This window comes from Lates calcarifer, linkage group LG1 (assembly GCF_001640805.2).
Source record: "Lates calcarifer isolate ASB-BC8 linkage group LG1, TLL_Latcal_v3, whole genome shotgun sequence".
NCBI lineage: Eukaryota > Metazoa > Chordata > Actinopteri > Centropomidae > Lates > Lates calcarifer.
This window is the reverse complement of record NC_066833.1, coordinates 17,655,067-17,664,034: the sequence shown is the minus strand read 5'-3', so window position 1 is coordinate 17,664,034 and position 8,968 is coordinate 17,655,067.

Here is an 8,968-nt window from a genome sequence, read left to right as displayed (position 1 = left end):
TTATAATGGTGTTAATGAGGAGCAGATGTAGCTGTGTGTGTGTGTTTGGGGGGGGCTGGAGGAGTGAGGTGTGGCCTGTCCAGGGCAAGCCTACATGGAGGTCCTGTCTGGGGATTCCCAAATCCCCCTCTCACTACAACCAATACACCCGCTTTTCACGTGTTAATATCTACTCAGCAAGTGCTATTAGCAAACACTGAAAACTGCCTACCGCAGTGATTTAGTAAGCCCCTCTAAGCTTGGCTATGCTGTAAGGTTATTGGGATATTGCTGTAGTCATAAATGATTTGGAGCCTGTTTTTTACGTTGCTAAGGCTTTTGGGGGGTTGGAGTCTTTACACACAGGATTTTACTGTTGAGCTCATGAAAACACCAAAACCAACAATGAACTGACCCTTCTATAAAGCATCATCTGTGTATCAAATGCACAATATAGATTATTCCTCTGTATCATAGACTTTTGTTGTTGTCCAGAAACTATTACAAATGACAAGAAATGTGTATTAATCTGCAGCTGAAAATAGAGTACAGTACATTTACTGGAGACTATTTTTTAAAGGAAGAATGTATTTGTGACATGTTTAGTGGGATCAAATGGTCGTAGGGTTGAGTGCCACAGACATGGTCAGAAATTACTGAGAGACAATCTGTGCTTGATATTTGACCTGTGCTTCACTTACATAATAGCAACTGTTTAATCATAAGTGGCTATTAGATATAAGGCAAAGTCATCAATCTGCTATACTTATGAAAATGAGTTCACGCCACTATTTCTACAGATCAAAGAAGCAGAACAGTTTTAATCTAGGGTAAAATTCCAACCTTGAAATAATTTTTTTCAGCAATGAAAAAAACATCTTTTCATAAATCTATGATATGGCTCTTTATCTGTCCCTTAATGCTTCCCCTGAATTGCTCAGCAAAGAGAAACACAGCCCTCTGTTTCTGACAAGCCCTCTTTTCGTTACTGACAATGGAATGGCTGCAGCTTTGAGTTTGCCATTGTGACTTCCTCGCTGACTGAGCCCTGGAAGTAGCAATCTCCATGAGCCCTCTGTGCGTGCCAATGGTGGGCCATAACAGTCTTTATTCACCATGAAGCCTCCACTGGGAGCATCTTGTGGTCCCCAGGACAACAATGCTGGCAACCAAGCCCACAGTCGGCCAGCCCGTCTTTTACGTTTTTATGGGCTTGGCCTTCCCCCTGCTATTGAGGCAAATGTAGGCCATCAAACAAAACAATTTATGACCCAGTCTAAATTTGACCTTGGGCCTCCTGAAATGCCATTGCCCTCAGAAAATGTAGAAACCCCTATGAATACAAACATGTTTATATATGAAAACATGAAGTCGTTTCTTTATTTTTCAGTGTCAGTGGCACCGCATGAGAACACCTCACCCAGAACGTGTAGTACCGGAGTTTTGTTCCAAGTTGCTGCACGTGAGTGATCCAGCCCGACATGCTCGTATGTAATGGGGAATTTTAGGATCAAAGCCTCCACGTTAGATATAATAGTGTTGTCCTTCATACCTGGAGCAGAGAGCAACTGTATTTTTACTGCCTGACCTCAAATTTTTCTCTGGTATTAGTTTTTTTTTCTCCCCCTTTTTAAGTTACTGACGCAACACTGTGACCTGGTTGACTTTTGCCTTCTGGTTTGAGAGCAGAGCTGCAGGGAATTCCTTATTTACTGCAGGGGTGTGCCTTCCTTGTCTTCATTCACCAGCACATGTTAGATTTCTGTCTCTCACTGCGCTGCAAAGCTTCAGTAGTTTATAGCTTTAGTTGTTTATGGCTCATCCTTTCGAAGAAGTAGAAAACCCCAAGCTACTGATTGTGTTGCTCCAGATGCGTTGGTTTGGTTTTCTTTGCCATAAAACAACTTACAATAAGCAACATGGACTCTCTGCTACATGTACATCTGCTACATTACAGATTTATATGAAAGTTTTGCTATGTAGATGTAATTATAGTATTGCTGCACGTAAATCTGCAGCCATTTAAATTAGATTACATTATTGCACTTTTCATTACAAGAAAACAACCTCTGAATATTTGTACACATTTGCTGGATTCTTGCATTTGATGTAGGGAGTGACCAAGAAGCATGAATGATACAAGATGAGAGAAGGGCTCTCCATCTCTGTACATTATATGGATTCTTCTCACGCATTTCCCTCTGAGACAAGGGGTTCAGTAATCTGTATCCTTTAGTGAGAGAACCCCATGGAGATGCATTAAAGAGATAAATTGGTATCATCCCCAGTGTGACAGACTCCTCATCTGTCTCTGCTCGCCTCCATTGATCACAATTTATTTTATTTGTGTTGTTTCATTATTAGGCGGAAGAAAAGCATTGCATTAATAAAGCTCTGATTATAAAGTTAAACAGAAATGCTATACTGTTACACAGGAAGCTGGGGTTAAAGCATGAGGCTCCAGCACGCCTGCCCTTGTATCTTCTTACACAATAAACTGAGATCACAGGCGGCACTGATCATTCACTGTGGATCTAACTCATTTCTTAACGATTTATCAGGCTCCCCTGGACTGAGCACACTTCTCTAAACAGATCACTAAAATTTTGCATTTCCCAGTAGGCTCATCATATCTGTAAGACAAAGCACTGAGATGAACTCTGTAGTAATTTCACTGATACATCTTCACTTTTCCCAGGTTTGTTGTTGTGCACTCAGTTGTAATGGTAATCCTGGAAACCTTGGTTTAGTGATATTATGTTATTCTTTTATTGTGGTATAGTTTATTTAGTGCCCCATTGCATCAGAAAAAAAAAATCTACTTACAGCCATGAAAGCGCAACAATATAATGCACGATTGGTTGTGAAGTGCTGTGATGTAAGGGACATGAGATCTAAAGGAAAAGAAAGTTATGTTTAAAAAAAAAGAAAACATGTAAATTGGCTGTTGATCATGATGTTTGAAGTTAACTCTAACTGTTTTACTGCTTATCTACAATAAGCCAGCTGTCGTGTGTAAGTGCAGCTGTGTTTGAGTCACTGCCCTTACTGGAGGAAAGTAAAGCAAATTAGTAACATTATTCAAACACAATATGTGATGCTGTTTCTCTCCAGACTCAAAAGAAGCAATGTTGGAGTTTCTGAGCAAGTTCAGGTTACACCAGGATTCCCCAAATAAAATTAGAAGTCTGGTGGCTGTAGCGTATAATAATTGTTTTTATGAATTGAATGTTTTGAATAGCAACAAGGCATGTATTTATTAACAATCTTGCAAAATTACTGCAGTTAAAATAATTGCATGTCTTCTGCTGCTCCCTGGCTCAGGTCAGAATGAGGAGGCAGCCAGTAACAACACTGTGGTAAAGGGTTGGGCCTTGTGCCGTGAGTCCTAACTATACGTCATGAGGTGATGTGGAAATGTGCTGACAGCACAATATTTCAGCACCGTTTTATACTGACCTGATTTAATATTTTTTCATATGAGTCGCTGTGATTGACCATAAACACACTTAACATACATAGCAGCGAAGATTTGCACTCATTATTGCTCTGTTTGAGTGCTGGTCTGGGATCAGTGACAAATTTGCAGTGAATTTTACTCAGAACAGTTTCATCTAGTGGTTAATTCAAGACAAACAACCAATGTGCTTCACACTGAAATTTAAAATACAGTTAAATGCCTCTGGGGTGAAAATCAGAATAAAAAGGAAAAATAAAACAATTTTATAGTTATTACTCAAACACAGCTGAGAAAATGTGTGTCTTAGATGGGGAGGACCTGACAGTGAGGAGTGAAGAGTGCAGCAATGGAAAAACCTCAGTCACCCTTGGACTTGGACTGGTAACTGGAATAGCAAGAAGTAATTGATTTGAGGATATGGGCGTTTTTGGTGCTGATGTCAGAACAGAAAAATATGTTACATTATATGATAACATATAAATACACAAAACCTATATATCAGCTAAGCTTACATCAGAAGTAAGGTTTTGTGTGATGGGTTATACTGTATGTATATAGTGTGCAAACATACCAGGAAGACTGAAAAAAAAAAAGATTTTTTCAATGTAAAATTAATTTTGTATATATCCAATAATCATGTTTCATATCCCTCTCCTCAGTGGTTTCAAGACTTCCAGCACTACAGAAAATATTACTGGTTTAGATGCCCTCTTGCTCTGTTTAGTTTATGCTTACTGTCAGTAAAGTTCTCACATGGAGGAGGTTTAAGATGAAAAGACAAGATAAAATAATCCTCAATAATATATCCTTTTAACTGCATATTACAAAGATTGCTAAAGCTAAGCCTTTTTCACTTTCTCAGATCTCAAGAAACAAGCCAATGGGAGTCATTTGAACCAAATAAAATAACTTGAGAAATGTGAAATAATGGTAACATGCCCTGTGAGATTTAGTTGCGAATGTGTGGCAGCCTGAGTGTGACAGAACCAGAATGGGGTGCTCTGGATGCCCACATGTCAGTGCTGCACACCCTCTTACAGCAGGAGCTCCTGTTAAGGTTATTTTTACTCCAGCACCTGGAGGTGTTACAGACTTGCTCTGGCCTGCACATTCTTTTCCCTCAGCACAATCAGGTGTGAGAGCGAGTGATCTTCGTTCACTGCAATTAAGATTCTGCCTTCATCTTCTCCTGGTACACAATTACTGCTCTGCTGCTGTTTGCTCTAATTGCTCTTTCTGCAGGGATTGGTGGGAAGCCAGTGATTGTGATGGGAAGGGGATTATCTCCTTTCCTTTACTCTGGCCCCTTAAAAAAATCATTTGTAAACTCCCCGGTGTAATTACTGAGCCTCATGATTAATTGTCTATTGAAATTAGCGCGGGTCTAGCTTTCATTTTTACAGCAACGAATATTAATTAATGTTAAGTCCCCCCTTTTCTTTTTTCACCCTTTGCTAAAGCATATCTTTTGAATATTCATTGTGGTCTTGAAAAATGGGCACAAGCCAGTACGTTGTGTCCAAGAACTGACACTTGACTATCACAAAAAAATATATATCTGGAATTAAAAGATGTGTTTTAGGCCATAAATAATATTTACAGGAGGTCGACAGGTGAAGAAAGCAAGCTCTTATTTAAATCACATCTCATCCGTTAGTCGAGAGGTGTCAGGGAATATGCAAAGCAGCGTCTCCGCTTTTGTTTTCCTTTGGAGAGGGAAGAATAGTCACATTTAATTCAGTTTGTATTTATTTAACCCTTGTGGAAAATGACAAGTTGAATAAGTGCCACATAATCACATTCAGCATATTGTCATACCATAATGTATAGAACACAATGTCACCTTGAATAAAGCATCCACCAGGAGAATACATTTGGGTAATAATATGGAAATTTACACTAAGGTCTGAATCAGATTAACATTAGAATATCTCCATATTCTATCAAGTAGAGAATACTCTCATTGGCCTGGACAGAGCACATCACAAAGCTATAGGAAAAAAAAACATCAATTAAAAATCTGGTATTCTTATGTTTTTAATTCTTTTAGTCATGAACGATACTCATGCTCTTAAGGACTGATGTGTGTTTGACTGGGTTTTCATTATCTACTGAATTAAGTAGTTAGTTACTGACCTGGACCACAACATGTCCAGGTCTAAACCCCTAAGCTAACACTTATGAAATGTCATATACACCGTATGTCACCAGTCAGTATATACACATTTATGGTCATGCTCAGGTTAGTGCAATGTTTTGTTTGACCTCATTTTTTGCTCTTACATCTGAAATAACACATTAATCCCTAATGATAATCACTTTATTAATATCACACTTAAAATTAAAAAGAGCATTTCACAGTGAAATAAGGAGTAAAGAAAATGCAAAACATAAAGAAACATAAAACAAGATAAAATAGTGCTTAAGGTGATGCTGAGGGCCCTGGCAAAAAACCAATCACCTCTCCCTATTCCTATAATAGGTATAATATATATATATATATATATAAATTTACTCAGTACATATTTTCTCAGTCAAGACCGACATAATCAAAGATCAGTTCTTAAACACTTATAATCAAAGCCTTGTATAGCTTATTCCTCTGTGCCACAACCTCCACTTTTAAACACACAGACGTTTCTTATTATATTATCTCATGTAACGATGAACATGGGAGCTGTACGAGACCCAAATAGTGTAAATACTCACCAGTACACCAAATGCCTCTTAATCCACAGTTGAAAATAATCCTCAACAAATGCACTATTAGCTAAGAATGACAGTGCCCATTTTTCTGTGAAGTTATCTAGCCTTTTTTTTTTAAGTGAAAGAATATATTTGTGATGGCTAAGGGACTGAGACACATCATAGGGAAGCCAGGAAAAGAAAGAATAGCAGCCACCTCATTCCTTAATCTTGGCAGAGTTTTAAGACCGTTTTATCATGTAAAACATAAACATTTTGTGTCTGTCGTCATTCACTCAATCTATCCAGTTACACTGCGCTGCCCCCTTTGTCTGTGTGCATGCACTGAGAAAACCGGTCGACCTTCATCTTGCCTCACTCTGTCCACATTCAGATAAAGGGATCATACCCAGAAGATCAAACTAATGTCTTCACCCCTCAGCGTCTCTGAACAGCCACTGAATAAAATTGCAGCTGCTGTGAAATGGCTGTGACATAACTTGATCCACGCAGTGACAGCGTACACCACTGCCTGCTCCCTGTAATATATCAGTGCCAGGAAACAGTGGACGTGGAGACACACTGATTGAATCAGGGGCCATTGATGCTCTGGGGAGAGTTCATCTATACCAAGCCAGCAGCAAACACACAAGAATCCCTCTAACTGTGTCTGCTGTAACAATGTTTAAGGACTTAAAGGTTATTCATTCAACTTCTTCCTGACTACACACATAAAGGAGGCACTGCAAAATGTTTTAAAGTTATCAAAGAAGTTGCACAGAACGCAAACCAAACACAGTAAAGTTGTGGCCAATTTTATAGCAAATGAGCTTTTGTGAAGAGCTACAGAGCTGCCAATTAGATGTAAGTGTTCTCTGCAGCTAACTTGTATCCTAAATTTGGGAGCATAAATTTAAGTGGTGTGCATAATTTTAAATGAAGCACATAAAAGTTGTTTAGACAATCATGGACTTGGCTTAAAGCAATACAAACATTACAGCTCACCTTACAGGTTTGAAATACAAATTTGATTTACAAATAAGGAGCGCACAATTTATTTTGTGGGATCATAAACAATAAAGTGTTTATGGCCGTCGCTCTGTGCTTCTTTATGTGTTTGAGTCACCAAGTGTTACTCATCTCACTACACAGAGACATATTGTTCTTCCTGGATAAATGACCAATAACTTTGACAAATGGCAGTAAAATTACTTTGAAGAGAGAGATAATAGAAATCAGATTTTCAGATTTGACAGGTAATGTTATTGGGTTCAGCATTTTTAATATGAAGATTACATTAATATCCAATAAAAGTGTGTCATTGTAAGGTTGACAAAGGTATTTTGCCTCAGACTTCTTGCTGCCTTGGGATTAATAAAGCTATTTCAAGTCTTGGCTTTACCATTGACAGCAAAAATACGGTAAAAATAGTTCCCATCCTACAACTCTGAATACAGATATGCCAAGACAGAGAATGTACAGAGGATTTTTTATTCCTAGAACATACAGTGAATGAACCAATGAAATCCAATTATCCATCCAGTTAAGGTGACATAAGTGGGTGAAATGAAGACATTTTAGGGGGAATTGTTCATTAACATTTTTTCCCAGCACAGACAACTGAGCTTGGACGAATTAAATGTTTGGGATGAGCTGAAAAATGATGTGGTTCACTAATGCTTTCACTGGATTTATCTACCTCCTTGTATCTTTGACGAGTGATTGATGAACAGACAGGAATGAGTGAGTTCTGCTGTATTTGTGTGGAGAATTATACTGACAGCTACTTAAAGAAATGAAAGATGCCAGTGGATGGAGCACTTCTGATATGATTTGCAGCCAATCAAACATATGCAGCAATTACTGTAGAACTGTGCTCATTTCATTTGACTTGCTGTTTACAAAGAACAGCAACAAAAACTGGGAAATAGATGGATTGTTGAGCAGTCTAAACACACATGACATTGTTTTGGCACCTGCATGAAAGACAAAATCATCAAGACATATCTCAGACTAAAAACTCTGTGATTTGTGGAGCTGCTCCCTGAGAAATAGCATGTTGATGTATAAAATAATATCACATAAAACATTTTCTTTGTTTTGATTTTAACCGCTTAAATTGGTTGAAGAATTTCTGTTTTATTTTATTGGCCAACTGGACACTACATGCTGCACAGTAATGCATCTCTCTGAAAATATGACAAGTTATTAAACTGTTCCCTAATATGCTAATTTGTTAAATTAAACTGTCTTTGGCTCAGCAGGAATAATAAAGCAAACTGATTTAAAAGAAGTCCTCTCATTTGCGATATTACAGCTGATAGTGACTGTACATCAGTCATGTTTCTGTACCTGTGTCTTCTGGCTGGGAACAAAGACAAGTGACTAATTTTCTTTACAAGTGTTTCGAGCTCACCCCTCCCCAAAAAAAAAAAAAAAAAAAAACAGCCCCATCCCATCCCATCCCTTGTACTGCTGTGACCCTGATCCTCTCTGGAGTTACAGTGCTCCAAAGTAGCCTGTGTTGCCATAGTTACCTCCTCCTGGCTACTTTGTAAGGTCACCAGGTCTGGTGAGCTCTTCCCTCAGAGAACAGGCATAACTAATGTCCTGCAGGTTCAGGCTTGATGTAAATAGTCTCAGTTGACAGCCTACTGTACAAATACTCAATTACGTTTGCTTAAAGGAAATGATTTGTTGAAACAGCGACCACTCAACTTGTGTGACATCAGTGTTGCCTAGGCAACGGCGGCTGATTGCACAGGCTGGAATTAGGTATTGATCAGAGGAGGGGGCCCGGCGCCAGAGAGGGACTGGAAGCGATCCGCCACTACGATTTACAGA